Genomic DNA, 22,469 nt, shown 5'->3' with positions numbered 1-22,469 from the left:
AGACGAGTTTGTGAGATCTGTCAGTTACACGGCGCTCCAAATAAAAACACAAAAATGGCAGATAACGGAGGCTGACTCCAGACTGTTGTCTCTGCACAGGGAGCCACTCTTTCTGCGCCGCGTTCATCCTCTGAGAGGTTCTCACTTGGCCTGAAGACTTCTGGAAATGTGCAGCTGTAAAATGTTTTGGAGAGGAGCAGAGCAGAAGGCCCTCATGTGTTTGTTTCCGTTGGAAAATTCCTTCCAAATAAGCCTCTTTGGAGCAGATTTTAAACACGCAAAGACATGCAACTCATTGGTCATAAAGTTGTGGCATGTGTTATACATAAAAGCAAAATAACAGACGTTTTAGATATGGAAATGCATCCCTCCACTGAATGCCCAGACTTTCACTTTAAAGCTTAAAATTGACCTTGTGTTCGAGAGAGTAAAGTGATTTTAAATGGTGACAAACAGGACCAATGAAGTTCATTGTTGCCTACAGTTGTAGCACCAGTTATTTTCAAAAGTGTGAGCCATTACGAGTTAGGTGTTGTTTATCAAACCCCAACTTTCCTCTCAGGCCTTTCATTTCTCAGCATTTCTCAGCCTCTGAAGAAACCAGAAACGTGGAATAAAAACCATTTTAAGAGGCTGAAGTTCCAACTTTCAGAAAATGTCAAAAGGAACACACGTCGAATGGGGAGAAAGAAAGATTAAGAAATAAGAAAAAATGGATCCATCCTGGATTCAGTCAGTTTGACGGTGACACCTCTTGGTAAGATTCTTTCTTTTTGTCTGAAATGTATGAAATATCATAACAAAATCCATTTTTGTCACAGGCAAAAATCTCAATCTTAATTGCTTATGTACAGATCGGGTGATATTCCTGCATTTAAAGCGATTTTATGGAGTTGTTGTTAAATCTAACATGACTCTTGTATGAAAGGTCTAATGCCAGCTTCCCAGATCTCAATAAAAGACAGAAGTCTTAAAGGGATAATCCGGAGTAAAATGCACTTTAGATCAATTTACGGGATGTTGGGAGTACATACGTTGAGTTGGCATCAAAATCATGTCATTCGGATGTGTTTTGAGAATTTCGATTTGACCGTTTTTAGCCAAAAGTCGTTAGCCTGGAAGTGAATGGGGCAAATCATGCCACTGCTACAAAACGCTATTTTTATACCTCTTCTACAGCTCCAAACAACATAACACTTACGTGGTAGTGAGTAGAGGGTCCCTAAAGCCAAACCGAAGTGTCCCGAGGTCTTCATGTGGTCGGATAGAGAGTCCAGAATGAATTTAATCAAGCCGGTACCTTTCCGGAAATGTGTCTGCTGCAGCTGCCGCTAAAGACCGTGGTGAAGTTGGTTTGATATTGGTTTGAAAAAAAAGACACCTTATTTCCTTATTGTGAATATCTGTCATTGGGACAGTGGGATTATGCTCTCGTCCGGTAAAGAAACCGTGTGCTCGGCTGCAGCTGCTGTCCCAATGACCTGCCATGAAAATTGATTTAGCGCAGACTGCAATTCAGCTCTTTTTAATTAGGACTCGTGTTAATTTGCACAAGCTGGAGATTCCATCTTCTCACCCAGCTTCTGGTGGCAGGTGTTATGAAGAGGGCGAGAGGCCTGATGCCTGACAGCCACTCTCCTTACACGGACGAGCTTCACTGCCAGTCGCCTTTAGTTCCACACCGACTCCCTCGCGTGGATTGGGCGGGTCGGTTTGAGGCCAAAGCACTTGTGTTTGGTCGGCTGCGTCTCTCGCCGTGTGCTTATCTGCCTTTTCCATGGCGTGCTGCACAGTTCGCTGCCAGTGGGTTGGTGGATGTGAGGACGCCTGGCACACTTGTCGTATGTGCTGATGCTTCACTGCCTCGGCCAGAGGGCAGGATTGGGGCTAACTGGGGCTTAGCTGGCTTAACATTGACCGTTACACAAAGAGTGACACATTTGACCATTTTTTGCCTGCCATAAACTACAAATACTCCATATTGTCTCTGGATGTTCTAGTTGGGAACAAGAACAGCTCCATTTCTGTTTGTTGGCGAGTTGTTTTAACAGGAAACTCTTCCACAAACATTGTGTTACTGTGTTATATGTCCACATTTTTCTGACCCAATGAAGTCGGCCAGTGTAGATGACGCATCAGACTTCTTTGTTGTGTCAGTTAATTAAAGACTCGAGCGAGCTGACATTTCATTTTGCCGCCACGAGACCTGGTTTTTAATGTGCTATTAATGTTTTTCTTTTCATTTCATCATTAATGAAGTCTTGGATCTCGGCGTATATTAAAAGGAATAAATTCCCTTTATGCTAAGAAAAGGAGGAAATAAAATATTTATATAGGATATTGTAAAACTTAGGGGGGGGAGAGGAAAAAGTTCTTGCCACAAACTGAAGTCAGAAGATTTTCAGTCAGTAGTGAATTACTGATGTGAAAAATTATTTAACTTAATCTGCTGTCAGACTTTGCAAGGCCAGTGAGCTATAAATAACTTTGCTTATTGGCTGTGTTCCAATTGCACAGGCTTATATATTTACTTTCTTTTTTTTTAATGCAAGAAGTGATTTATTTGCTCAGTTTTTGTGGGGGACACGGGAGGAGTGAGGACTTACAAAAGGGTAAGATGCAAGAAGTATTTCATTGAGCTTCCACATAATAGCTTATGATTAGTAGTATTATTAGCGTCGATGATTTAAAGCACCAACCAATGAGAAAAGCAAGCTGTTGAGTCGGTCTTGTGAGTCAATAGCGGCATATGAACAGTGTCATTAGCGATTTACTGCTCCCAGAGTAGCCAGTGACATAAGCCATTAGGAAAAATCCCCTGCATGAGACAGATTTGTGTAGAAAAGCAGAGGCCTTTAATAATAATCAATTACATTTGTAAAGCACTTTTCATTTCATACGGAATCTCAAAGTGCTTTCTTTTCTAACACGACCGCTCGCCATGATGCACTGCAGTACTTTACCGGTGTGGTTCAGAGACGCAAAATGCCTGAAAAAAAATGTCCCCTTTAAATTGTTATGGTAAATTTGATGTCTACTAACCACTTGTCTTTTAAAAGACACCTTGTTGTAGACCCAATGTCTGCAGACCATGTGTCTGTTGATGAACACATTGACAATTATCATTCACATGACCATTGTCTCCGGATTCTGCATCTCCCCAAAGTGCGAGACTTTCCCCCAGGGGGTGTGGCAAGGAGACAGTTGAAAGAATACACACCTGAAAGAATCAAACCCTTCCCCTTTCTGTTTAATGCATCGTATTTCCTTTGTTCTGGGTCTCTTCTCACCACGACCGCTGACTGGTGAGGACTGACCTCTTTTGCAGAAGAAAATAAACACGTGGCCGGCCGGCAGAAACATTGAAAGTCTATATTTCACTTCTCATCAGATGTAATTGGAAGGTAAGCAAAATCTTAATAGGGAGTTAAGACAATAATTCCATAACAAATCAAGCACCATAACGTGTAATGATTCAAATAACCCCTTCTTAGACAACCAAAACAAAATCAAACGATCCTAAAGAGTCATTCTTTTCATGTAGCGTGCGGTGATTAGAGCTTATCCACTTCTCCTCATTGTCGTAAGTGGCTGCATGGCTCCGTCTGTGCACACATTAGGAGAGTCAACGATGGGTATATTGTAAATGTCTTAGATTTAGCGTTTAAATGTTTGCCTCGAAATGGCCTCGCTGCATTTTGTTGATTGCAGGAATAGGCGGATCGATGGGAAAAGATGGATCACTGGACGTGGGCTGCTGCCAGCAGATGGATGTATAGGAAAGGAGAAAGCACTGGCATTTACAAGCATCACCCAGGTGACATGGAGGTATATTAATGTCCACTAACACCCGGACGAAAGCCTGTTCCCCGTCTTTCAGCAGGAGGACAAATGTGGAATGGTAGCATGTCCATGTGGGGCCCATAAGGTTTAAATTTGGGCTGCAGATAAGGGTCCCAAGTGGGTTTGTCCGCAGTTTCCACGGTGGCCCCACCTGTGTTTGCCCATATGGGTTTCAAAGTGCAACTTGAAGGGTTGAACCGCAGCAACCCCGGTTCAAAATCCGGGTCACGGCACCAAATTGTTAGCTCGATTCTTTCATTGGAAGCTCAAGAACAACCCGGAGGAATCTCAAGTCAAATGAAGTATTTATTGGTGGTCACACGTCAAGCATATCAGCGCTGGGCTCAGTGGAACAGAGCTCCCGCAGGAAATCCGTCAGACTGAGCCTCGATTTCCGGGTATCATTTGCATTTATAGCCTCATAGGTTGGACTCACACTCGACCGAGTATGATTGGACATGAGTAGGTTCAACATGCTTCGTCATATTCTCTGGATCAGCCAAACAAAGTGTGTGTGTGAATCTTGCACCTGTTTTCCCAGGGTAATTGTTTTGTCTCCCCATTCCTGGATCACTTTAGGTCATCGTGGAAAAGTACAGAGACTATTTCATTCATAATGTCTAAGAACAAAGTAAATTCCAACAGGGGTTAGGGTTACCCTAAGCCTTAAATTATTCCAAAGGCAATACAGATAAACACATCACACAAAGTAAAAGAATGTTCACATTCAAATTAGCTAAATGCAAAGTCCAACTAAAGCCAAACAGCAACTTGAAACCTATATGGGCAAACACAGGTGGGGCCACCGTGGAAGCTGTGGACAAACCCACGTGGGACCCTTATCTGTAGCCCAAGTTTAAATCTTATGGGCCCCACATGGACATGCTGGCTGGGGTAGAGTCAACTGGGGTGAATTTGCATCAAAGAAATGTACCTGTCATTGTCTTTCTATTCCAAAAAAAACCCCCAACATAACTGCAAAGTTGGTCATTTTATGTACACAGCACATTTCATTCATGCTCTTCACGTCGATCATACCGAAAGGCACAGGTGAAATACAGAAACTTATTCGATAAAGCACACTCCTAAATGGAGATCAAACATGCCGCCCGGTGATATAAAACACAATCGAGGAGAAGCACGTGTAGGAAAGTGCACGATATATTACAGAACATGTACAGTACACACTAAAACATTCACAGTACTGAACAGGAGGCCTGTAAGAGCAGAAAAAGCTTCAGTTGGAACAGACCTCATTTCAGCAGGCAGGTGGTGATACGTTACCTTTCAAGGACCACGTGTTTAAAAATGTAATTTTCTGAATTTCCCATCACTGAAGCTTATTAGCATAGTGTAACAGGAATATAGTGCATTCAAGGGGCATTTTAAACCTCAAATGTATAGGGAACCTCAAATCTAATATAGGCTGAACTGAGGTCAAGTTGCAGATGGCAGCCATCTTCAGTGTAGTCAACACACTATTCAGTGTTGCCAGGTTGTGTGGCAATAACAAACAAATACATCTATAAGAAACAGGGGGAAAACGATTATGAGGAAATCATAAAATCTGTTGCCTGCACAGAAGACAGAAGGCGGCTGGTTGTGCATATGTTTTACAATCAGGGAAACTGGAGTACTCTGTGGTCTTCATGAAAAAAGTGGGAAAAATGTGTTTTATGTTTTTCGGCAGGGTTAAAATGAGTTGTCCTCTCTTGAGTCGTGATTACCTGGGGTTTTTGGGTTCCTCCTTCCTCCTTGGGCTTTGAGGAATTGAAAATACCCCTTCTTGTGCACTTAATCACTGTGTTGAACAGCCCATCGGAGTGGATGGTCTATATATATTGATGCTTCAATTAGCCATGAAGCCCTGCTCCTCATGCAGGGTATGCACATAGAACACCTGGCAGTGTCCTGGAGTGTCTGGTGTTGGGCTGTTAACAATAGATCCTTAAGGTCATTTGGATGTTGGGGTGCCGTCTTTGTGTATTGGCCCGGCTTCCCACAGATGCCACGAGGACCCAGTGCACCTCAGAGTCTTTATCGTGTTTTTTGAGCCCTCCCTGGATAATCTTTTTCGGGTTTCACTGCTGTACAGCTCCGGGGGGCTGTGACCGCTCTGCACAAATGTTTCTGTGGGTGCCAAAAGTAACATCCACGTGAATGCCAGGATGCAGGCTTACCCTGCTGAACTTTGAACTTTAACAAGATGAGCAGTAAGACTCACTTTAACTAGCAGCTCATTTAATGTGGTGGCTGTGTTTCATTTAGAGCCTTAAAACTCGTTAATTATTTAACACTGATAAATATTTTATCGCGCATGTTTTATTATTTTTTTATTTTTTATTTAAAAAAAATATTTTTTTTGGGGGGGGGGGGCTTTTGTGCCTTTAATGGATAGGAAAGTTCAGAGAGACAGGAAGCAGGGGGCAGAGAGAGGGGGAACAACACGCAGCACAGGGCCGTCCGATGCGGGACTCGTACCGGGGCCATTTACAGCGAGGACTATAGCTGCTTGTACATGGGGCGCCTGCTCAACACTACGCCACGGACCACACCCGTTTTGTTATTTATTGTATTATTGTAAAAGTCTGTTGCTCACAGTCTTTTGTTTTGTAAAAGTCTGTTGCCGTCTGCTGCGGAAACGGAAAAGTAAGTAATTGGCGGATCCACCAAACCTGGAGAAGGGTACGGAACTTTTACTCGGCCATTTTCATTTTAAAGTTCTTCCAGACAGAACCAAAGTCATCTGTAGACTCTGCCAAGTTGAATTGTCTTCTCAGCGTAGTAGTTCCAGTCTAAAATATCACTTAAAGGCAAAACACACAACTGATAGCAGCAAGTCATTCAAGGAAACAGACAGTGGAGCGAGGCTTCTACATAAAAACTACAGAAAGATGCTGATGTTAAAAGTGTGTTTGCACAACAAATGCTATGGCACTTTCATTCATATGGCAGCACATTTCAAATAAAACTAAATGCTAAAAGCTATACACTACTTTTGAATTCATTTTTGGATTTTGCGAACAAATGTGATTAATCGTGATAAATCAGGGAAATCGTGTGATTAATTACATTAAAAATTGTAATCATTGCCCAGCCCTAATTAAAACATTCAATAAACCCATCAGAGTTTCACTATTTATAACCAACTGGAACATAAAGAATATGTATTTTTGGTGCTGACAAGGCTAAATAAATTAAAGCACATCTATATTCTATATCAGAGGTCTTCAACAGGGGGTCGCAAAATCTTTGGTTGATTAGACGATTTTTAACATTTCTTTTTTTTTTTTTTTCAAACAGTTTTTCTCACAAATTGTGTGCAAACGTGTGCCATCCACAGATGGTTTGAGGATTCATTGTCCCATCTACATGCATGTTTAAAGTTAAAATCTGTGGATTATTTGAATAGCTCAGTGTTGTATGCAAGATGTTTGTTTATAAATGGCAGTGGCACGGCCACCCTGTACCTTGCACATGTTTAAAATAAAAACATGAATATATTAACCTGTGTATTATTTGAATAGCTTAGTATTGAATGTACAATAACAGAGTAGCTATGTTTATACACGGCACTAGGCCCCGTTAAATATAAAACACAATTGTATGCCATATAAATAATAGGGGGGTCCCTGCTCCAACTCTCCATCAGTTTGGGGGTCCCTGGCCTGAAAAACGTTGAAGACCCCTGTTCTATATAATTCTGTCTTTGTTCACTTTTCCCAGCGAGCATCATGCAGTTCAGCGCTATCAATAGCAAAGGGGAAACTGCCGGTGCCAGAGAGCATTAGCTTATTGCTTTGGCAGAATGAAGCAGCAGCTTCTTGTCAGTTAGGAGGGAATAAATGAGTTGGTGAAGAACTGCCGTTCGATGCTTCGGAGCCGTGGAACGCTTCACATTTGGCATCCAAAACAACAGCAGGCAGCTCGAAATCAGACTTCAGACTGTGAACACTTTTGGTGGTTTGGGTTCATTCGAGGAAAACATTCAAAGACAACATATCAGAAACATTGCAAAGCCTCCCAGAACCAAACGCAGGGAGCTACAGAGAGTATATTGTTTGTTGCCCCTCGATTGCAGGTCAAGGACTTTTGCCTTTGTTGCCAAGCTGTTGAGTGACATGAAGGAAAATAGTGAGGGCGGGCGGGCTGGGGCGCGCACACACACACGGTCTACAGTGTGTTTTAGTGTGTTTTATTGCTGCTATGCTCTGCTGAGCAACCAGACAAATGACGTTCTTTGAACACAGCATGCAGAGGTCTCAGTCTTTGGCCTCGAGGAAAATATTCTCTGTCGAACGCCATCTGTGAGTCTCTCGATCTCTTTATGGCCTCGTCTTTGTCTGACTAACGGCCCCGCTTGTTTAGCATTAGAGTCTGAAACTCGACAGGCCGCCTCCTTTTGTTGGTTTCACAAACATCTCTGCAGGTCACGGGCGCATCATGCACACTAAAACGCTCGGCTTTCAGATGATGCATCCATGCTTTCCTCTGACTCAGCACGAATGAGTAGCATCACGCTAAAGCTAGCAAAGTCATCGCACAGCATATTGCGGGGAAGCTCAACAATTTGACCGCCCGCAGCCACTTGTGTGATTATCCGCACAGCTGAATACGCTTAAAATGCAGTGTGCATTGTGAACCATGCCAGTTGGGGTCATTTGCTCCTTTAGCCTTCTGATTGTGTGTTAAAATGTTACCGCACCACTGAGCAGGTTACTTCCTCCCGTCAGGGTCAGCCGGCGCAGTTGCCTCTTCAGATTTCTGCTCTGGTTGCAGGCAAACACTCTTGCATTTTGTATTTGCTTATGAGTCCGTTTCTTTATATCGGAGGTGTTGCCCTGCGTTGCAAAGAAGTTTGAAAAACAGGAGGAACCAAGGAGACCAGTTGCAGCGCAAGGCTTTAAATCTACAAAACTCAAGGCTGGCTCACTAAATCCGTATGTTGGAACAAAGGCCTCTGCCCTACATACAAACCTGCAAGTGCATGGCAACATTAGGAAGAAGTCTTTTCTTTGGCTTACTGTCAGAATGATGCAACGTTATGAAGGCATTCTGTAGTGGTGTACAAACTGTGTTTAATGTGCGATTCCCAATGTTACCGAATATTTGCGTCTTACTGATTTTTGAAGAAATTGAACTTATAAGTGATTGCAAGACCTGGGGAGCAGTTGTCTGGATTACATAGAAGGGGAGGGGGGGGGTGTAAACTGATGCTATAAAAGCCAGTGGTGCAGCTAGACTTCATTCTGTGTGTTTACAATAATAATGAGACTCAGATGAGAGTTTTCGGTGGACACTATTCATGTTACCTTTAGCATTTTCTGGAAGTTGCTGCTTTGTGTGCTTCACATTATTATTTGCTCACCAAATACTTGTTGACACAATAAAACCAAAAATATTTCTTTGGAAATATCCTGCTTTTTTTCAACTAATTTTTCAGTCCAAATCCTTGTACTATTTTCAGAGCAATGTGGGTTTTTTTTGTGTTTAAGCCACTGAACACGGACTTATATTCTTTTTTAAATCCTATCTTAAAACACATCTCTTCTCCTTGGCTTTCGACACGATGTGAGATGTTGAATGTATAATTATTTTTAGTATTATTGTTGTTTTAAATTATATAGCTGTTGTATGTCTTTTAATTTATTCTTGTATTTTATTCTTTTAATTTTTAATTTTATTTTTCTGTACAGCACTTTGGTCAACTGAGGTTGTTGTAAAGTAGCCTGGCGACGCCATCCTACGTACTTCCGCCCAAAGATTTTGGCTCCGCACATAGTCTGGCCAAATCCCCCTACCTCGGTTCGCTCAGTGTTTTGCCAATCAGCAAACAGTTGCGAGTGGTGACGCAGAACTCACGCGCGGAGTCCATTGTAGTCCATATAATTGTAGTTCAACCGCAGCGGAAATCAACATGGTGACGGAAGAACGCTAGAAGCTATCCATGAAGTTGTCTCAACTCTGGAGATCATTACACAATTAAAACGAGAGCAAGAGGAATGCCTCGTCAATTTTGTTAGTGGCAAGGATGTCGTAGCTCTCCTTCCAACTGGCTTTGGGAAAAGTTTGATTTATCAAATGGTACCGGTATAATGAAAGCGGATGTGGGAAGCGTGATTCGCGAGCTAGAGCCTCGCGAGAGTAAGCATGAACCTCGGCGCATAACCAACGTCATTTCTAAACATTATCATTGGTTAAGGGAACTCCGTTACTCCAATAAATTTAAGTTGCTGGGTAAGGTCCCGCCCTCCATGGAAACGGATTCCTCTTGGGTTTTCCCAGACTGTTTGACAGAGTCAACAGTCGGCTTTCGCCCAGGCTAGTTGTAAAGTGCTTTATAAATAAAATTGAATTGGATTGGATTGGATTATATTCGTTCTTCAGGGGTGGCTCAACAATTTTTACACAGTGCCGTATTTTGCAAGTTTTATTTTTTCCTTTAGTTTCATTGATCAGCCGACGCCACAGCCACAGAATCCCTCACCCAGCTGAGCCTCAACATTGACGATCACTCGCCTGTCACCTTGGTTTTGTGTTTGCTTTTCCCTAATCGGAGAGGCGGTGTTGGAGGATAAAAAGTGCTATCCAGAGGGCGACGCACTGAAAGTTCTTTTTGGCTTCCGTCGAGCATGTTGGTTCGTTTGTATAAGGACAGCGTCTTTATTCGTAGGAAGAAGCGGTCTCTAACTGAAACTAAACTGGCAGTGGATGCAGTTTCATTCTGTAAATGAACTGTACAGAACTCATACTACAGTGCCCAACAGGTGTTCTGGCACATCCTGCAGAAGCGTGATCAGAATGGGATGCGAGGAGTCTGGAGGTCAGCTCAACACCTTCAGGCTCTCTCTCTCTTTTTGTGTTTCTCCAGCATTTCCTGAGCAGGTTTTTGCTGTTGTGGGGCACTTTCTCCTGCAGGGGGTAGGCTGCTGCCACTGTTGTCACAGTTATCTGCTGGGTTGGTGGTAATGTTTGGGTTGATGCTGTGTGTCAAACCAACATCAACATAACATATTTTTTTTTCATACCGGTCCACACGCAGCATTGGAGTATTTAATTTCAGGTTCGGTGAGGTTCTGTCAAACCCGATGCTGATTATAATCCCTCTCCCATTTCCAAATATTTGTCCTCTGGGACCAACCTGCCACTGTAAATTTGCTATTTGTCAAAAAAACAAGATCATAGCCAGATCTCACATTTCACACATGGATTATTATTCCTGATCAGCTGACCCATAGGAATATGTCAGTACAGATGATATTTTGTTGCGACATCCCTAAACCCCACAGCGCACACACAGTCTGCAGACTGTGGAGCCTTTGAGTCTGTCTTTATGATGACAAATAAAGCACTCCGATTCTCCCAGAGAGCCAGGCAAATGGACACACATCTGAATCCCTAAGATTGATGATCTATATCAGAGTGTTTGTACATTTGTTTATTTCCTCAGCTGGCTTCTAAAATGAGGTTTTATGCATTCATTAATGCTGATTTGTTTCAGAAAGTCCAACCGCTTTAGGCAGGAGAGCGCTTACAGACATATCTCTGTGGACTGGCACAAACATGTAGAAAATTGTCGAAGCTCTAGAGGCTTTTGTCCTTTTGACAAGGTTTATTTTTTTTTTTTCTCCCCCAAAATGGTTGTTCTGAAAACAGACATGCACTTCCCTGCCATTTTACATCAAAAGCTGCTGTGAAAAATCAAACATCTTTCATCACAACAGTCACTGGGCAACACTGACAAACAAAGCAGAGGCTGTGCAGTGCAGCAAAGGCTCTGCACAGGTTCAGAGAGCGTGTTTGAGAAGAGACCGACTGAATTCATTCATTCAGGAAAGCTACAACGGTGCTGGGAGTGCTTGTGGCGTATATGAGATCTTCACAGGTATTTCTGTACAGGTGGAATTTATGTAAAGAATCTGTTTTGTTTGGGACAGACCTTTGATGAGAATACAAGGGGTAAAGCAAAAAGGAGGCGTGCAGCACAGCATCTAATGGGTTCGTCTGGCCGGCATTAGATGAGATGCATCATCCCCCAAAAAACGTGTTCACCTTTTCCTGCTCGCAGACGGGTTTTATAAAGGAAGAACGTGCGCGTGGCACGCATTCCACAGACGATGCTCACAGATGCTTCTACAGCAACTTAACCCTGACATGTGGTGGAAATAAGCTAGATAATTTAAGCTTACAGTGTTTTCTTCTTTTCTTCGGATTCAGTTTCTCATCAACTTTCCGGATTGTCTCATCGGCTTCCACGGGGTCGTTTAAGAAAACAGCTAAAATGGTTTCTTACAAACTTACCGACCTGATTGCGTGTTATTATTATTATTTTTTTATTCACCAGTTTTTGATATGCTGTACTGATAGGTTAACTGCAACACTTATAATAATAATCTCTGGATTATTGATATTCATCAATGGTCAATTATCATCAGTCTGTAGCATTTCCTTATGAAACATCTGGAAGATTTTTTCTGTTATGCATTGGAATCATAACATTTAAATGATTCATTTAGTTTATTTCTGCCCTCTTCATCTGCTGTAACAAAGATTTCCACATTTGAAATATGTATTTCCACTGATCTGTGATGATGCACAAGCTTCTTAGTTGTAAATTAGTTGATCTTTTCCACTTCACGGGGGATTAAAATCAAACATATTTGACTTTGCCTCAGTTAAGTTGTGAGATGAATATGTTTTCTGGTCAAGTACGAAGTTAGCTAATGTTAGCTGCTCGGCTGTGATGCTAGGTGATTACATTTGACTAACACAAGCAGCAAATCCTCCACATACAAACACGCTTCAGTACAATACATTTAAATCAAACAAGGACCTTACTATCTATAAAAACGGGTAACACGATTAAATATAGTTACAAAGGAAAGACTTTTACTGGAGATATAGCTTTGACGTGGGAGTCGCTTCTTGCGTAACAAGATGGCCGACTAGGACGTGGGCAGAGTTGGATGGTCTCACTTGAGCAGACTCAACAAAACCAAGAACGTTTCTCAGATTTACTGGGTACTATGACCACTGTCGTGGCAGTATTCAACATTATCCAACTGTATTTACTCCTACTCTGAAACAGACAACATTTTCCTACTTTGCAGTATGAGCCAAATATTGTTTCATTAGTTAAACACTTTCATGCGAGGCTGCAACGGTGGGGTGTAGCTTCCTACTGCTCCAGCACAATATGAAGAGAGAGAACAAAGAACTGGCTTGAGATAAAATGTGGCTGGGTGCCACATATGTGCTCTCTTTGTCAAAGTTGACTTTAATGCTGTGTGTGAGTGGCAGACACGAACAATGAAAACTATTATGTACAAAGATAATTACTGAATATTGAACACCTTTTTCAGTGTAGTTAAACGGTTTCTATCCTTTTCGAAGCAAAGCAGACGTTTTATTTATTTTTTTCTGAAGAGGATAGAGGGTTCAGTGGCTCGTCTTGCTTATCTGGTACACTTTTACTGACCATGTTATAAATGCAACACTGGCTACAGGCCAGTTAAGAGCGTATGGAAGGCTTTCAGAAAATATCTTTCATTTATTATGCATGTATATAGAGCGATGAGTTTGTCTGAACTTAGCAAAGTAAAAATAGTTTTGCGATCGTCCGGTTTGACCATGTAGAACTACATATGAATGACTGGCTCCACATGGTCCCTTAAAAATGGGCTCTTTTTTTTTTTTTTTTTACACAAATTTCAATGAACTTTTCTCACTTCTGTCTGTATTTTCCTATATTCTACCTAAAGCTGGTATTTGTAGCTGGCAGTATGAGAGAAAGTGAAGCTATCGTTTTATCTTCGATGTTTAAAATTACAACTGGGATTGTTTAAATTCAACAACCAACCTGAACTGTCTGTCATGTCTTTACCCAACGACTCGAAGATTAAAACCTTGACGTTTGGAATTTTAATACGCTTTTTGCCTCTCTTGAATTATTCCGATCAGTCATGCTTTTTTTTTTTTTGTTCCCTCACAAATCTCATGAATAAAATCATGCATTTAAATGAGCCCAATTCACCCAATTAGCATGGATGTCAACATCCTCTGCATTATATTCAGAAATGATTGTATCAAGAGAGTGCAGGTTGTACAGAGATGGGCCTTCAGCGGAGCAACAGTCCACCGACTTAGAGCTTTGCTGCCACTGCGCCACGACTCCAATAACACACGCAATCTCAGAGATCTAATCTTTGGAATTAATTGAAAGTCCTTTCTTCTTTTTTTTTTACGTATGTTGGCCTAATTGAGCCAGTGCGGCCCCTCGCTTTCGACTGACGAAGCTAATCCTCTTGTGAAAATGAGATTGAAATTCTGCAAATCAACAAGATACTCTCCCCTTCTATTTATAATTATTTCATTATGCGGCGTCATGGGTGTTATCCAGGAAGAATTGATTGTAGCAGCTGGTGGCTCAACCGAGCTGATGAGGCTACTGCTTATTTGTCTCTGGTGAGAAATTATCAGGCTCTTTTTACCGAATATTTTCCAGTGTCTTTAAACTACTTAGTCTAATTAGCTTTGCTGTCGCATCCTTAGGCAAATATCCAACAAATACCCGACATCACGCCAACGGTTTAAAAATAACCCATTATCTGTTTTCTGATTGTACTTCTGCTTTACCATCATCCCACATTGTTGCCGCCAACCGTAACACTGAGATATATCGGCAGCCCTTTGACACAGTAGAACTTTTACCTTCCCATCAATAACGATGAAAATAAAAATAACTTCAGTGTCGAAAACCGGAAGGTCGTGCCAGCTTCCCTTCTGATTCCTCTCCACCAACCTCCGATCTGATATGCTTTTATTACTGTGCGACACTGCTTGATCCTCTCACCTCGGTAGATCTCTTTTTCGCCCCGCTGAGCAGCCACGCAGACACTAACAAGCAGCCTGGCTTTGGATCCCCTCAGCCCCTTCATCTGCGGTGCCATAAATGCACCTGCCTTTGAAGCACAGCGCAGCAACAACAAGTCATTTAGTCGTTTCGGTTCATTGAGCAGGCCGTTTGTTAGTTAGCCCCAGGGTAAAGCTGTCTGCTGGAGACTGGGGAGAGGGGGAGGAGGACTGAGCTCTACACTACTTAAAAAAAAAAAAAAAAAATTTAACCCTTGTTTGTGTCAGCTGAGCTACTTAAAGATTCAAACATGTCAGCTGCACATGTCAGGAAAGTTAAATACCACCAAGAAGTGTTGAGAAAGATAGTGGGCTAATTGCAATTCTCAAGGGTTCCTTACTACCAATTTCCCTCTGAAATTGAAAGCAAATTCCTTCTACTCTCTCTGCTTTGAAGCCAAATTACTGTGTGCCTTTTATTGTTCACCTTTCTTATTGAGTTCATTTCTTCTTCTTTTCAGCCAAGGTCTCGGAGGGATAGCGCTCGGACAATCTTGTCAAATGGCCGAGGGGGAAAAAAAATTAAAGCAAGAATTGGCACAAAACAAAGGCCCTGAACTCTTTGCAGGAAAAGTATTGGCGAGATGTCACGCGCTGCTGATGAAGCTATCCGGCTTGCTTCGCTTTTGTGAGCGAAACGCCATCCGACCAATGAAATATGGTGTCGCCATCGCCGTCTGCCATTTCTCAACTTAAAATCACCGTATAGGTGGCTAGATTTGTCACACTCAAGAGTAGTTTTCTCTTTTTGTATTGAAAGATGTATAACCTTTTTATTTTGTCTTTAAAGGGCATATCATGTAGCAGTGGTTTTAATTCAATAGAATCCGATTCATCACTGAGGGTCATCGTCGGACAGATAAAAGTGGCTCAGGCGTTTTGGTATCAACGCTCATTAGATCATAGTTTTGATTTGATCACGCGTGCTGTGTTTTTGTTAATTTGTTGCGACCTTTCCTGGTAAAATCTGAGAGCTTGTCGGATGCAGAAATCAAACCAAAGCCCTGTTCTATCGTCCCTGTAGGCCGACTCACCTTGAGACTGCCCTTGACGTGCTGAGAAACCAGCCTCTCAAACCATTTCATCACCGCTGATGTAAGAGCGATGGGCCCGCGGTCACCGAGGGAGCTGAAGGCTGGCTTTTCTGGAGCAGGAATGATGGACTGGCTGGAATGAAGGGCCTGGGTCAAGAAAACGTTGAAGATCCTGGTAAGAATCCTGGAGAGCTGGTGAGCTTTGAGTACCTTCCCAGGTACTCTATCCGTGCCAGCAGCTTTCTTAAAGTGTGTATAGGCCTGGGGGGTTCAAACTGAGCAAATAAGCCTTTAAGGTCCTCCGCCAACGAGGCCTTTGCAAACACAACTCCATTCTGGGGATGTGCTGAAGTATTTGGTTGTTTGAGGTCAAAGCCTCTCACCTTGTGAAACAAGTTTTAGCTTTTAATAATTCATACGGCAATTATGACAACGTCTCCAGCGGGATAAAAGAAAAAAGATGACATTTTATATTCCGATGATCACCTTACTGCGACATCATAATCGCCCTTTCTGGACGTTATTTAGCACCATAACAGAAGTAAGTAAGTAAGTAAGTAAGTAAATGTTTATTTTTATAGCACATTTACAAGTGGCAGAGCCGCACCAAAGTGCTTTACAGTCAAAAAAAGAGCTAAAAAATGCATGGAGGAAAAAGAAAAAAGAAACAAAAGAAAATATCAAATAATAGATAAAAAGAGCTAGAGAACAGTGACTGGTGGAGATTTAAAATATGAAAAAGGAAAATAAAAACATTTAATAAGGCAACCAGGGGACACTTTATACAAGTGTTTAAAAACAAGGGAGGACCCTAACTAAAGGCCAGTTTAAAAAGGTGGGTTTTTATCAGGGATTTAAAACTATCTACCGAATCGGCTGCGCGGATGTGGAGGGGGAGACGGTTCCAGAGAGTGGGGGCCACTATGGCAAAGGCTCTGTCTCCTTTTGATTTTAGCCTGGACCTAGGCACTTCCAGAAGCAGTTGGTCGGCTGAACGAAGTGCTCTAGTGGGGATGTGACGGTGGAGGAGGTCGGACAGATATGAGGGGGCCAAGCCATGGAGGGATTTGTGGACTATGAGTAGCAGTTTGAAATTGATACGGAAGTGAATAGGGAGCCAGTGGAGTGATGCAAGGACCGGGGTGATGTCTTCACGTTTTTTAGTGCGGGTGAGGAGACGGCCAGCAGAGTTTTGAACCAGCTGCAGACGGTGGATTTGGGATTTGTCGATGCCAGTGTAAAGGGCATTGCAGTAGTCCAGTTGGGAAGAGATGAAGGCATGGATAGTTCTCTCAAGAGCACTCTGGGGCAGGTATGCTTTGATCTTTGCTATGGTTCTTAGATGGAAAAAGCTTTTCCTAACCACTGCACTAACCTGTTTATTGAATTTGAAGGCACTGTTGAAAATAACGCCCAGATTTCTGACAGAAGGCATGATGTTCGAGGCGAGAGGGCCCAGGGCATCGGTGTTGAAAGCCGGGGGAGGATTGCCAAAGACAATAATCTCAGTCTTCTGCTCGTTTAGGTTGAGGAAGTTGGCACTCATCCATGACTTTGTAGCCCCTTTCACACTGCCGAATAACCCGCGTTTAATTCTCGAATTTAGCGTGTCCGCTGTTGCGTTCACACTGCCGACCCGGGCTGCCGCGTCAATTTGACTCGCCTTTCGACCCGCGTCGGACCCTAGTCTTTTTGCCGAGCCGAGTTTGATGTGAACGCAATCGACGCGGGTCGGACGTGGGCGTGACGTGAGGAGTTTAAAAGACAGAATGGACAGCTGATTCAGAACAACAGCGACAGGTGAGGACAAGTTTTACTCTGTTTTAGCCTACATCAAGTTGGAGACATTTTTTAATATAGCCAACTGGGGAGACAAGGAGGTCCGCGAGCTCCTCAGCCTCCGAGCAGAGGACGTTATTTACCGCCACATGTCGGGGACGGTGAAGGATGGACCTCTGCAGGAAGGGCTGGCGAGAAAGATGGGAGAACGCGGTTTCCCACGCAGCAAGACGCACCGTAAAGTAACATCTCAAGGTGTCCCGCCATTGTTTGTTTGAAAAATTTGATGCAGACAGGTGTATTTAACCCTACCTCCGACGCATGGCTTGTGCCTACGTCATTGTACACGCCCAGCATTTTATGTGTTTCGTGTGACGCTCTGCCACTAGGCAACGCCCCCTGAACTCGGCTTCAGGCGACACGGGTCACCCTGACACGCCAAGCGTTCACATTGCTCGACGCGGGTCGAAGGTGCAATTTGGACCCGCTAAGGTAGCGGGTCGTAGTGTGAAAGGGGCTAATGTCTGCCAGACAGTCAACTAAAGAATGGATCGCGGCCTGCCCATCAGCCTTTAACAGAAGATCGAGCTGAAAAAGTGAAGGTATTCTTTCCATCGAACAGGCAATTCGGGTAATTCCTTTCATTGATTTCACTCCAGACCCGTTCGCTGGTTGGCAGAGGCATGCAAGCATAAATTAAATTATACCTTGGATAATGAAGTCGGGGCATGGAGGGATTGTGCCCTCTGATGGGGTCATGTTTATTGCGTTCATAAAGGGTCAATATGCACCTCATAATCAGAAGTTACGCTACTTCCCATGTCTTAATGATTAGCTCTCCGGTTCCTAAAGCAAGGATCCCTGAAGCAGGCTTCAGTTCAAGATGATAATCACTTGTTATACTCCCAGTTTTTACCAATTTTGGAATTCCTGGCGAGGAATCATGGGGGTAAAAAATACCCAAAAGCAAGATTACCATAGATTCTCCACCCCTAACACGAGAAAAAAAATCCTCTATTCAAGTTAAACAAGTGAATCCTCCTTGTTTTTTTCTTTTACTCACTGGGGTCCGGGGTTGTCTCCACACATCTGCATAGAAACCAGCATCGTGGTGGAATGGACACCGTTTTCACACATCTATGACCAGAAACCTGGAATCTGGCACTGTTTCTCAGCTCCATGTTACATTTTGTGCTGTTAATGTTGCCATGTGTCACATCCCATAATTCCCCTCCAGCTGAATTGTGTGCGAAGTTAAACAATGCCACCGGTGGCACCTTTCTTGCAGTGTTTTTTTTCCAACGGCGTGGTGTAAAACGAGAATAAAAGGATAATTTGCCATCGCACGCAGCTGAATGATGACCTCAAAAAGCTTGATGATTACAGGGGCAGACGCACTGCATATAACAGGCCATTATTAGTGCTAACTGAGGCTGAACCTGATTCTTTAGAACATTTACCTGTATGTAGAGGATGAGAACGGCTTTACAGTAAGAGCAGTTTTGGAACAGCTGCCAAATTGTTAGTTAGCTATACCAAAGAGTTGATGCAATCTCTGTTTATCTATTTTTTAAGTAGTTACATCCTGACTCCAAAAAGGTGTTCTTCACTTATTAAGTTAACTATGTAGAGAGATTGTTTGCATTGAACAACATTGTAGGATCTTCAATACAGTGTTCTATTTTCGGCTCAACCTAAATAAGGCCAACGCGCCGCCTACTGCCCCAAAAAGAGATGCAGTTTTCATTTCCTCCTCATATTAATCCTTCAATTAATCACCCAGAGTCCTATCAATGCACGTGCACATGCTTGGGAATGTGTGAGACTGTGTCATCTGTGAGCAGAGCGCTTCTCGAGATCATTAATCAACTCAAGGCGAGCCAGCCAAGGGGGCTTCCAAAATGTCAAGGGGGGAAGGCTAGAGTTTGCTGCGCTCTGCGCTCCTGCGTGTTCTTCCACCAGGGAGCTGATGGCAGCACAACGCTCCCATCAGTCCCAGATGGTGCAGAAGAGCAGCAGGAGAGGAGATGATGTGTACAGCGTGTGCGTGTGTTTGTATGTGGAGTGAACCCAGTCATTCTGTAGTCACAAAGTGCATCCTGGTCACATTCTGCCAGGCTAAAGTGAAACTTTTAACTGCTTTGAACTGTTATAAAAGAGATAATTAAGCTAGATTTCGCACTGAGGGCAGGCAGCTATTTTCTTTCTCTCTTTTTTTTTTTGGTTCCGTACAGGTGGTAAGCATCTGTTTCCCATCACAGTGTTTGCCAAGGTAAGGTGACAGGAGGAAAGGTATAAAGAGAAACAATGAGATGAGAACAGAAGAGGGCGGGATGCTGCTTTATAGATAAATGCCAAACGGATTTTACTCGAGGCTGAGAAACCTGCCAGTTTAAAACCAGTAAACACACATTTTTTTGGATTCCATCTGGAATTGTAAATCACACTGGGAGGTGAGAAAAGTCCCGGACAGCAATTTCCAGCGCTGAGATTTAATTATTTTGTTTCAGCGAAGCAGTTATCTGACAGTTGTTTGACTTATTAAAAAAAAAAGAAGGCGCACAGACAGACTGAATGTATAAAAAAGGAATAAATAAGCAAAGCTGACGGGGAAGTTTTAGGTCGTGGAAAAGTACAGAGGTTAAGAAAAGATGAATAGATTTCTACTGACTGAACAACCCGGCAGACGTGTGAAAGATGCAGAACATTACTCCAACGAATGACACTCACACACACAAAAAGAATTGTTTTACCTCTTTGTTGTTATTGTTAAATGTATACACACGTTATAATTATACAGGCTTTAAACAAAGCTGCATTTTGAAAGAAGAAACTACCAAGTTTAGATACTTCCTGATTAAATTTGACCTCTTTGTCTCCATCTGCAATCGAACCTGTAAAATCAACCAGAGCTTTGCTTCATTTAATTTATTTATGCTATTCAAGTGCACTTTTTGTATTTGTTCCGTTCATATAAAAGACAAAAGACACTTCTCCCCCAAGGCGGTTTTTTGTTTCAATTATGGTTGGGATTCAGCACAAGTTGTCATCTGAACTGGAAACCATTGGCGGAGTTTAAAATAGTTAATTACTGTGTTCCCAAATTAATTAAAAAAATATAATATAATGAAAAAATTATATAAATATTTATAAGTGACATAAAGCACACACAGTGACAGTAAATATATCAGACCATGATGTTACGCTATATATGCTTCAGTGTGTGTTTGGCTCAGATCTCGGGACTGTCTATTAGACGGGTGTTTTTTTTGTTGGTTTTTTTGCCCTCCCTGGCAAGAATCTCAAACTCCCTATGGTTATAAACACATATTCAGAAGAAGAACAACAAACCTTTTGCTCAGAAACGCATGTCTTAACATAAATAATGCCTTCATTTTATGTTTATAGCTTTTAACCCACATATTCTTGCTGTTTTGGTCTCATTTATTGCATTAATATTTTTTTTTATTCAGTATTGTATTAATAGGCAACACATTATGGCTGTGAAGAAATGTAGATTCTGTACAAATGGGAAGTGCCACATGAACTCAAGTTGCTGAATCTCCTGAGTGTAGCCTGCTTAAGGCCCCTTATCTCCTGAAAAAAAATCCAAATTTTAATCACACAGAAGCCTGGTTTTGTCTAAGGAGCAATCATTCAAGTTTCATTGTGTTGACTGTTATCAGTCCGAGATAATTCAGTCACTTTCTCATGAGCCTTTCACACTGTGGCACCTTTAAAAAACAAAAGATGGTTGAAGTTGAAACCACTCAAACGCAACCATTTTATGTGCACAAGGGATGCTCCAAACAAAGAGGCAGCCGGGATAAACACCTGTATCCATAATCAAAAACAAATATATTTATGGCCTAAGAATGAATAAATAGAATGGACAACAAGCTACACTTTGCAGCCCTTTGCAGAGAGAAAAATTAATCTGGGATTAATCATTTCCTGCTCCTTTATGCCACAGAAATTCAGCCAGTAAACTTTTTTTCTTTGAACATTCTGTTTATTGGATTTTTCGTATTCAAGACAAGTATTTGAATAACTCATTCTGAACATATTTTCAACCCGAGCCCCCCTCCCACTCCCTCCCCCCATTTCCCATTACTGGTATGTATGTCTACAGAAATATACTTAAATAGAAATTATAATACAATGGGAAAATAACATCAAATAGGCACACAAAAACAAAACAAAAAAAGTAAATAAATAAATAATATAATAAAACAAGCCAGTAAACTTCACAAAGTTTGGATGCAAATAATTTTAGGAACTGAGAGATTTTTTTTCCCTCTGATCAGGGTTGCGTAAAGTGCTTATGAGTTGTCTCGGTCTTACCTTCAACACACAGATTTCACACCTGGGTTTTTAATTCTTCCAGGGCAGCTATGCTATCAGGAACAGAGCAACGTTTTGTCAAACAGCTCAAACCTTATGAAATGATAAAGATTGGCACTATGTAATATCAACAGGAGGACATCTGTGTTGAGCTGACAGTAGAAAATGTAGCTCCAAAGTAAACAGCCATCTGATGTCAAAATGAATAGGTTCCCACGATAAGTTTGAGGAATCGTTCCCCCCAACCTCATTTTGAGTAGCTGCTAGCTTGAATCCCCAGTCTGAACTCCTTAGTGCCTCTGGAAACTTAGGCTGTGTTCGAAACCACATACTTCTCCTACTACTCCTACTACTCATACTGACTTTTTTCCCGAATGCATACTAGATTCGCCGAAATGTTGGGTATGCATCATGAGGTTACTACTCATACTCAAACTACCCAAGATGCAACGTAACGTGACGTCGCCGATCGTCATTTCCTGTCAAAACGACAGTTTCAAGCTAGCTACAACGAGGGTAGGTTCACTTCCTGTTTTCAAAACAAAAGCACCAAATGTA

General features: G+C 42.2%; 1 long non-coding RNA gene across 1 annotated transcript in view; it reads left to right on the top strand.

Moving 5' to 3' along the window:
- Nucleotides 1-701: 701 nt before the first annotated feature.
- Nucleotides 702-22,469, top strand: part of LOC142391399 (uncharacterized) — a 33,001-nt gene continuing 11,233 nt past the window's right edge. The window contains exons 1-2 of the long non-coding RNA XR_012770545.1: nucleotides 702-757; nucleotides 15,779-15,963. This is a non-coding gene — a long non-coding RNA (uncharacterized LOC142391399). The remainder of the gene's footprint in view (nucleotides 758-15,778; nucleotides 15,964-22,469) is intronic.

The sequence above is a fragment of the Odontesthes bonariensis genome, chromosome 11 (assembly GCF_027942865.1).
Source record: "Odontesthes bonariensis isolate fOdoBon6 chromosome 11, fOdoBon6.hap1, whole genome shotgun sequence".
Lineage (NCBI taxonomy): Eukaryota > Metazoa > Chordata > Actinopteri > Atheriniformes > Atherinopsidae > Odontesthes > Odontesthes bonariensis.
This window is presented reverse-complemented; position numbering and strand designations above follow the sequence as displayed.